This window comes from Elgaria multicarinata, chromosome 1 (genome assembly GCF_023053635.1).
Source record: "Elgaria multicarinata webbii isolate HBS135686 ecotype San Diego chromosome 1, rElgMul1.1.pri, whole genome shotgun sequence".
Taxonomy (NCBI): Eukaryota; Metazoa; Chordata; class Lepidosauria; order Squamata; family Anguidae; genus Elgaria; species Elgaria multicarinata.
The window spans coordinates 158,313,306-158,323,979 of NC_086171.1; positions in this window are offsets into that span (position 1 = coordinate 158,313,306).

Sequence of the window (10,674 nt, forward strand, 5' to 3'; positions counted from 1 at the left end):
TAGTGTTGTGCATGTTATGTTGGACCTCACCCATGAAATGCACCACGTCACAACCTAATCTATTTACAGGGTTCTTCTGAAAATACAATGAGGTGGGATTTCATGAGGTCTATCCTGCGCTTCTTGAATGAAGGACAAGATACAAATGTAATATGGAGAAAGGGAGGGTCTCTATTGCCACTATTTCTCTCCAGGTGTTGTCACACCCCAGCATAGAAGGGTTTGCACAACTATCTTGCACTCTCACATGCAACGTTGGAATGGCATTCACAGTCATGTTACAGTAGAAGGCTAGCACAAGCACAGTTAAACACTGCTAAACTGGAGGCAGAGCTGGAAAATACAGCCGTTCCCAGCTCTGTATATTCTTCTCCTTTGGCTCTGCATTTCCCTGCCCGCACGCACCATCAACTCCCAACAACTTTTATACTGTTGTTTTATACTTTGAATGTTTTTAATTTTTGTGAACCACCCAGAGAGCTCCAGCTATTGGGCGGTATAGAAATGTAATAAATAAATAAATAAATAAACAATTTTATTTTCCAGAAGATGTTCACTCCAACTTCAATGAACCCTCCATCTTCCATTTCTCTTCCCACTTCAGAATACTGCAACCTCCTTCTCTCCAAATGCCAGGTAGTTTCAAATGACTATTTGTAGCATGAAGGCCTCCTAAGAAGTGACCAAAGGGCAGCAGTAACCAAACATCCTGCAGGTCATCTATCAGTTCTGTCCATAAAGTAGGAAACTCATTATCATTACAAACATCACCTGAGATTCTGAGTTTGGAGGACACGCGAATCAACAGGGGGGTGGGGATAGGAACAAAATGGAAAACAACCTTTGATTTGTGTGTCGTCAGAACTCAGCCTTTGAGTGGTTATATGAACATTAACTGCTGCTAATGGTTACATCATTATGTGATGAAGCAGCCTTCCCGCACCTGGCACCTTCCAGGTGTTTTGGACTACAGCTCTTCAAATCCTTGACCATTTGCCATGCTGACTGGGCTGATGGGAATTGTAATATAAAACATCTGGAGGGCACCAGATTGGAAAAAGGTGTGCTGAAATATAAAGATGACCAGCTCATTACCCAGAGAAAGCTATCATTAATTTTTGAGTGGCATCTATTAAACTTCAAATGGTTATCTGAAGCCACCACCAAGTTCTTTTTGACATATCTCGCACCAACACTAAATACATAGTGTTTTCATTTGCCCCACAATTTCAGTACCTGCTTTCTCTGGATACTATCTAATAATCAAGTCCTATGTAGAGAACAACCATTAAAATAAATGAGACAAATTGATCACAACTAACTTAAGTCCCATTCACTTCAATGGATCTACTCTATGTAAGATTAGCATTGCATATTAACTAGATGTTGCTTGTGTATAGATTATCTTGCCAAGCCTTACAAACTCACATTTTGTCCCATCTGTATTAGGCTGTTCCTTCTGAGAGGCGGAAATGGTAGCTGCTGCCCCGTGCACTATCACACCACTGCCATCTCCTTGCAGGGTTCCGTGGGCTCTTACTGCTTTCCCTAATCCTGGAGGATAATCCATCTTCATCAATGGGCAAGGACACTCTGCACCCAATCAGCCTTGTCAGAGTTAAGGCCAATATCATCTCTGTAAACCAGGTCTATCCCCTGATGCAGATTTAGGCCCAAATAAAGCCAGCATGGTTTACTGTATTCCTCACTATAGACTATGCCTGGCATAAACCTGCCTTGGTGGGAGGAGTTTCCTTGGGGGAGGGCTTTTTGCCATTTATGGCATGTTACTATTACCATAATTACTCCAGGGTCAGCTCAGTCAAATTTATTGTTATTACTACTACTATTACTATGGAACAATGAGCACCCTTGCTCTCCATTGTTATATTATAAAATTATAATAATGACCAGCCCATTTGGATATAGAGATGGTTCACTTACTGCCTCAGAATGACAATTTGGCATTTTTTCTGGACAGAGGCTCTGTGCCTTTAATAGCTGCATGATGTGCAGAAATCAACAGGTTCTGCCTTCCAATCACTTCATCACCAAGCTGAGAAAGGCCCTGTTCAGAAGACACCTTAAACCACGGTGGTTAAGGCCTTAAAATTGTCATTTTAAATGTTTTAATATTGGAATATGTTTAATATACTTTTAACCTTTGTATATCTTTATTTATAGGTTTCTAATGTATATGTTTTAAATTTTGTAATGCCACCTTGAGGCCCAGCATTGGACAAAAGGCGAGATATAAATATAATCTTCATCATCATCCATGGTTTAAGGTGTCTTCTGAACAGGGCCAACGGCTGCTTCAGTTGAAATTGTGCCTGCCTCTGGCAGAGAGTTTCAATCAGGGCAGGGGGAAGAAGATGGTGACTTTATGAATAACACTGTTGTATAATGTTTTGCTAGTTTCCATAGTAGAGTCTCGTGAAAAATAAAATTGCCACCTTCAAATATATATTTATTTTCATCCAGAAAGGCAAAAACATGAAAACCAGAGCCTATTTGAGGGTGAAATGTTATATGCTAAGGATCACAGAATCTAGATAGTTGATGCAAACCCACAAAGTAAATTGGAATTTTGCATCCTTGGTGTGGATTCTGATATAATTTAATACATATCCAAAGGTAAAAAACAAAAACAGTGAATCTAGATATATCAATTAGAATCTCTTTGACTTAAGTAACTATTCTAGCATACAGCATGTTAAGGGACCCTCATAAAAAATGTTTGAGGCATTGCAAAAGCAAAGTAAGTTTTTATGTTAAAAAGTGCATTTGAGAATTGAAACAGATTTGCATAAGAGTACTGTGTTAGATTTACAGCAATCAGGGTCCTGTGTTACCTTTAAGATGACTAACCAATTTATTATTATTTATTTATTATCTCTATGCCTTCAATAACAGCGTCAGCTAAGGATAGTGTGTCTCCTCTGAATGAATACTTGGAGGCAGTAATGGGCTGGATGAGGAAAAACAAACTGAAGCTGAATTATTTATTTATTTATTTATTTATTTATTTATTAAACTTATATACCGCTCCCATAGCCAGGGCTCTCTGGGCGGTTTACAGAAATTCTAAAATTGAGGTAAAAACAAGTATACAAAATTTAAAACTCTAAAACACAGAACATACATACATAAAGCATTAAAAACCGATTAAAAACTAAACATGTGGGTAATTAGGATGTGGGTAATTAGAATCCAGACAAAACAGAGGTGCTTGCTGTCAAGGGCGCTGACCTAGGTTTGGAGGTGTGTCAGCCAGTTCTGGATGGGGCTACACTCCTCCGAAAGACTGTGTTCGCAGTTTGGGGGTGCTCCTGGATCCGTCACTCCAAATGACAGCCCAGATGGATGCGACGGCCAGGAGTGCCTACTATCAGCTTCGGCTGATATGCCAGCTGCGCCCCTTCTTAGAGTCAGAAGACCTAAAGACAGTAGTGCACGCGCTGGTAACCTCAAGGCTTGACTTCTGCAATGCGCTCTACATAGGGCTACCATTGTACCTAGTTTGGAAACTTCAACTAGTTCAAAATATGGCAGCCAGGTTGGTCACCGGTACATCTAGGGGTGAGCATATTATCCCAACATTAAAATCACTCCACTGGCTGCCAATTAGTTTCCGGGCAAAGTACAAAGTGTCGGTCATTACCTTTAAAGCCCTAAATGGTTTGGGTCCGGGAGGGAATCTACACACCGTTCCGAAGGCGCCCCGAAGCCCCTTGAGGGCGCCCCGAAAACGCTCGTGTAGTACGTACCTTAATTGTCCCCAGAAAAGGAGGAGGAGGAGGCGTGCTTCGGCGGCGCAGACTGCGGGCGGGCTGCTCCAGGCTCCGTTTCCCTTTAGCCAGCAGGCCCTGCGAGAGCTCCCAGCAGCGGGGCTGGGTTGTGGGAGGGAAGAGAGCGGACGGGAGAGGAAAGGGGCGGCGGCGGAGGCCCCTGCGTGGTCCCGGGGGCGTGGGAGGCGCCCTCCCCTTTCCTCGCCTGTCCGCTCTCTTCCCTCCCACGACCCAGCCCCGCTGCTAGGAGCTCTCGCAGGGCCTGCTGGCTAAAGAAACAGAGCCTGGAGCAGCCCGCCCGCAGTCTGCGCCGCCGAAGCACGCCTCCTCCTCCACCTCTTCTGGGGACGATTAAGGTACGTACTACACGAGCGTTTTCGGGGCGCCCTCAAGTGGCTTCGGGGCGCCTTCGGAACGGTGTGTAGATTCCCTCCAGGTTACCTGTGGGATCGCCTTCTCCCATATAGTCAGCCCCGCACACTCAGGTCCTCTGGGGTGAACTTACTTCAGTCAGCTAAAACTAGGCTGACATCAGTTTCCCAGAGGACCTTTTCTTCTGTCGCCCCCAGATTGTGGAATGGTCTGCCGGAGGAGATTCGTAAAATTAACTCTCTCTGTGATTTTAAGGCAGCTTTAAAGACTAGCCTTTTCCGGCAGGCCTATCCAGATCAATGTTAAATCATGAATTTTTAGGATGTATTGATTCCTGTTCTAATGTTGTTCCCCGCCTCGATCCAAAGGGAGAGGTGGGTAAGAAATAAATATATTATTATTATTATTATTATTATTATTATTATTATTATTGGTTTCTTGCTGAGTGTTGTTGTTTTTAATAACAGGAAAGGTATAACAACAGTTAGAACTGTATCAAGGTCCGCATAGTTAAAGCAATGGTATTCCCCGTAGTAACCTATGGCTGCGAGAGCTGGACCATAAGGAAAGCTGAGTGAAGGAAGATAGATGCTTTTGAACTGTGGTGTTGGAGGAAAATTCTGACAGTGCCTTGGACTGCAAGAAGATCAAACCAGTCCATACTCCAGGAAATAAAGCCAGACTGCTCACTTGAAGGAATGGTATTAAAGGCAAAACTGAAGTACTTTGGCCACATAATGAGAAGACAGGACACCCTGGAGAAGAGGCTGATGCTAGGGAAAGAGGAAGGCAAAAGGAAGAGGGGCCGACCAAGGGCAAGATGGATGGATGATATTCTGGAGGTGACAGACTTGACCTTGGGGGAGCTAGGGGTGGCAACGGCCGACAGAAAGCTCTGGCGTGGGCTGGTCCATGAAGTCACGAAGAGTCGGAAACGACTGAACGAATAAACAACAACAGAACTGTACCATTTTAATCTTTCAAGTTCTTCAGAGGCTAGAATTGAATACTTTTCTCTTCATTGTGCCCCCTCCTTTAAAAAATCTGAAGCACAAGGAAATTGCTTGCTTTATTGAATTACAGCTCAAAGAGAAAATGAACTTGTTTGTTATTTTTATTTTTGATGATGATGATGATGCAAGTTAAGCAGGTGCTTGCTAAGAAGTTCTAGCACGTATAGCTGAATGACAAGCCAGAGTCCAAGTTTCTATTCCCTTTAGAATATTTTCTCATTTGCTGATTTGTAACATGAAGAAACAGCAACTTCTGGGGGGAAAATTAAAATAAAGAAGTGCAATGATAAATAATAAAGAGGTGCGATGAAAAATAATATAGAAGTGCAGTTGAAATGCACATCCTTCTAGGCTCAAAGATTCTGTGTATAGAAAGAGCAAGTCTATCTATAGCTGTTTCTAGGGCAGTTGCTGCACCTTAGAACTGGTTGGTGTGCTTAGATTCTGCTTCATTTCTAGGAAGTCGGGTAAACCTAACCTGACTTCACCCAAGGAAAATTAGTATAGTTCACAGAAAGTCAGATATGCGCATTCATCACTCCTGTTCCTTGCCCAGCACTTCACCTCTTTCTGCAAAAGTGGCTACAGTTTTGGCATCTTAATACAGTAAATTAAATGTTTGGCAGATGTAATGGAGAGCATAGGGTTTTATTATAGGCTTGGATGTAATGCAACCTGAAACCCACATGTGAGCCTCCTTCTCTTGAATTGCTATTTAAGCCTTGGACTTTACACCTCCAGCATATTTCCTTATGTGATAGAACAGAGTCCTCCTTCTGCCCTGCTCCACTTATGGCTGGCTCAGCATTCCTCCTATATTTAGGAAACTTGGGCCATGAAATTAATGCTTGGCATAAAAATAGTATATTTTAATGTTTTTAAATGGTCTAGTCATTTTGAAATGTAGTCCTTTTAGGAAGTTGACAAATGCAAAAAAAATGACCCAGTTTGCTGTTGAGAAATGATGTAATGTGCCTTGTTCTGCGATGTATGCCGAGTTTACCAGGGGTCTGTGTAAAGTGGCTGCATTGTAAATCTGAGCTTGAAGATTGGTGGTTGGGTTTTCAGACAGTGTTATCAGTGGAAAGGGGTGGAGATGAAAGGCTATCTTCTCTGGCTGTCCAACTTCAGACAGAGCAAGAAAGGAGTCTATGCCTGCAATCCTATGCACACTTCCTCGGGAGTAAATCACATTGAACTTACTGAGTCTCACTACCAAGTAACCACACGTAGTATCACTTACTACAAAGTAGTAAGTTCCAAATGGTAGCTGGGATTCTATAATGTGGAGGTAAGCAACGAGGCAACCATGAGTACTAGCGTGCCCCTGAACACCTTTCTTGGTGCCCACCGAGCTTCTTTTTCAAAAAATAGGAATGAGGTTGGCACTGAAAACTGTGGCTTCAAAGGAGTTAATTACTTGTTGGGACCCAGACCCCACCCCTGCATTGGACAGGTTACTTGCCCTTTGTGAGTAGTCACACCCCCCACAGCAACCATTTTGTGGTGGTGCCCAGGATAATTTTTCAAATTGCCAAATGAGCTCACAAGTCCAAAAACATTGCCTACCCTTGCCGCAATGGGTTGGTGGCAGACTGCCAACCAGGCAGATTGCCAGCAGCAGGCGTTGCTAGTAGCACATGTTAGAACAATGTAATACAAGAGACCATGAGATTCAATAGATGGGTTCCAAACAGAGGCAAAATGCCATACGTGAGTTCCCATGAGAAACAACGTGTTCTACACACAGGGAATGTCTACACTAGCCATTAAATCCAGGCTGGTCTCGTGTGGGTCCTTGTGTGTTAATATGACGCACAGGGAATCCTGGGGGCAAGCGGAGACAGCCATGGTGCCAACCTCATTCCTATTTTTTAAAAAAGCAATTGAAAAATTGGGGGGGGGGATAGGGCAGCTCGATGGGCACCAAGAAAGGTGTTCAGGGACACGCTAGTACTCATAGTTGCCTCGTTGCTTACCTCCACATTATAGAATCCCAACTACCATTTGGAACTTACTATTTTGTAGTCTTGATACTAGGCGTATCTTTAACAGTTGCATAGAAAAGGGAATTTCAGCAGGTGTCATTTGTATATGTGGAGAACCTGGTGAAATTCCCTCTTCATCACAACAGCTAAAGTTGCAGGTGCCCTGCCCTCTTTTAAATCTGGTCACTCCAGTATAGCTCCTGCACCTTAACTGTTGTGACGAAGAGGGAATTTCACCAGGTTCTCCATATATACAAATGACACCTGCTGAAATTCCCTTTTCTAGGCAACTGCTAAAGATACAGGAGCCCTGTCCTCTTTCTCATATGGTCACCCTAAAGTGTAGGTACTTTAGAAGCTGCACTGGAAGACTGAGAAATGGATTTGCCGAGTCCGATAACCAACAGGTTCTAATGACACCCCTCTCCTCCTCCATATATAACTCTATGGACCTCTCCTGCTCTCCTTTTTGAGCAACCTGCTGTGAATTGTTTAGCTCAAGTCACTCTGGTGTGCCCTAGTAGATTGCTGTGAAACATAAGGCCCTCTGTGTGGCCCACAGCACCCCTGTCACACTCTGTACAAATTACTGAACCATTCTCCAGCCTAAGAAGCAATTTTCTTAGTATGGCTGAAGGCTGGCTTAACAATGACTGCTACTCCATGCAGTCCCCTTGACTTTCTATTTAAACTAATAGAACAGATGCCAAAGTGGAATTTACCATTTGCCAGTACCAGGAGATCAGGAAACTAGAATTATGGGCACATTTAGTGGTAGTGGTGAAATCTGTTTTGGCATGGGTGGGGATTTTGGAAGGCTAACAGCACTTGGGAAGGGAAAGGACAGGGAATTGGGAGCTGCAGGGTGTGCTCTGGTCTGGAGGGTGATGAGTGGGCCCAACAGTCATGTAGTTGAAGAGATTTAGCACAGCCAAGAAGATATGATAGGATGGTATGTGGGGACAGGATGGTTATGGCTGTGTTTTATGTTAGCCACCTCTCTTACTACTTGCCTTTTCTCTCCATCAAACTTGGTGATTTTTCAATGAACTATGTGCATGGGTCTTGAATTTGACAGCCTTGCTCTAGAACACACCTTCCCTGGTTCCCAAGTATCTCTTCTGCCTTTCCAGTGCCCTTACTCTTGCTTGCCTCCGGCTTGCGTTTTGTCCTATGTTTTGCAGACTAGGAGTTCCATCACACCAGCATTTTATTGCACTTTCGTCCTGCTTTGTTTATCGTTTTGCCCCGCGAGCCTCACATGACCTCATTCCTGTCCTGCAGTCATCTCGCCTCTTCCCCTCCATTTCTCGTGTTTTTCTGGGGCAGGAAAAGTGTGGTATTCTTTCTCCACAGATACCCCCCCCCGCCCCCATGTATTGCCGTCCTCGTGCTATGTCACAGAACGTCCCTTCTTGGGGGCGTGTGCATTGAAGGGCGGTCTTGCTGATGAAAGAAGGGCTGGGGCGGTTCTCCAGTGCGCCGAGTAGGTCGAATGGACTTTCACTGCTCCAACCTCACTCTCATTGCTCTATCATCCACCTGTTTCAAAGTTTTTTGCCCGCTGTATGACGTTAAACGGTATGACGCTAAATTGCTATACTTTAGACAACTAAACCAGAGTGGGGGAGTGTAGGTGCCCACGTGCATCAGAATGTCCATCAACCACAAGAACCAAAGAACTGGAGAGGGAAGGAGAAGGGGAGGGCGGCGATACCAGGAAGTGCGAGCAGGCACAGATGAAAAGGTAAACAAGGCGAAATAGTGCAACAATGCACACACGTGAAAATGACCAGCACTTGATGCACTAAGTAAATGGAGGTGGAAAACGCAGATGTATACCCCCCAAAAAGAAAAGGTAGATGTGATGGAGCTCTTTATCACTAACTACTGCTTGGGCATGTTTACATGAAGGGTTTGCTCCAGGGTGGCTTCGCAGTAGAAGAGCCATCCGGGATAAAACCTGGAAACTCCACTCCCCAAAAGTCGGGCACTTACCCAAACTTTTTTGGCAGCGGAGCCCATGGCGCCCCAATTGGTTGTCATGGGCCACCCCATGCCTGTAAAAGTAAAAAACATACCAAAAAAACCGGGGGGTGGGAGGAGAGGAACGGGGCATAACTCCTTTTTAATATTTTTTTTATTATCTGTTTCTCTGCAGCTGCGCAGATACAAATAAGAAAAATAAAAAGAAATGGGGGGAAGAACAGCCAACCAAATGGAGTAGAGGTGGTTCACCCCAAGTCCCTGCCCCCTCTCCTCGCGTCCTCCTCTAGCTGCCTCGTTCCTTTCCCCCTTTTTTATTTTTATTATCTGTATTTCCTCAGCTGCGGAGATACAGATAATTAAAAAAATTAAAGGGGGGGGAATGGCCCCGTTCACCTCCCCCCCCCCTTTTTTTTAACTTTTAAAGAGCGCAAAGTTTGCACTTGTGTTCCTTCCTGTGCAGATGCTGGGAAAGAACGCAAGTGTGGGAGAAAGGCACCTTGTGGTGCCAAAGCGCCGCCGTAAAGACGGGGGCCTTGTCTCTTTGTTATGATCATTGTTTGCCTGAGATTTGGCGTTTAGCTCAATATAGACCTGTGGATCCTTCCGCCGTCTCAGAATCCCTGCTTCATGGACCACAACCCAGGATGACTGTGCGTTCGTGAGTGTGCTACTATAGCTGTGAGTGTGAGGGGGGGGGCATTCTAGGGTTAGTGGACTGTCCTAGGATTAGTGGACTACCAGTTACAAAACATCTGAATAAGTAGAGCAGCCCTTCCCAATTTGGTGCCCTCCAGATGTGTTGAATGATGACTCCCATAATTCCCAGAGCATATGGATAAAGTCCCAGTTTCACTCTTTGGCAAACAGGGAAAGACCTCTGGCTGGGAAACAAGAGCCGCTGCCAATTAAAGTTCTCAATTCAGGGATGGATGAGTTTATTGATTTGCCCAAGTACTAGGCAGCTCATTGTAAGTTTCACTGGATGCATATTTGTTTTTAATACTTTCTCATGAAAGCCTTACTCCTGACATTATTACTGGAATTGGAGTGTGCAGTGGTGAAACTACAGCAGGGGCCTCGGGGCCAAACCCCCACCCCCTGCCAAATGATCACCCAAATAGCAGCAGGTGATAAGCTCAGGGGCAAACATACCTGATGTCAACATCTGGGTTGGCATGGGTATACCAGAGCCCACTGGGGCTGATGCTATTTATTGCAACATCCGTTCTCCTTTAAAAAAAAAAAGTCTTATAGTCTGAGGTGAGCCAGCTGGGCCTGTACATGGGTACAGATGCTCATTTCATTATTTTTACTTTTAAATATATATTATGCTTTTTCTACACCAAAGTGGTGCTTATTCCCAAGTAGATAAGTTTAGCACGATGGCAACAAAAGCAAACTTCTTCCTTATTCCATGGCATCATGTTTTCATTTGAATCTAAAAGGTGAAACTGCATGTGCTCAGAATATTTCCTGGCAAACAGGGTTGGTGTTTTCTTTTCTTTTTTTGCTCGAATATAT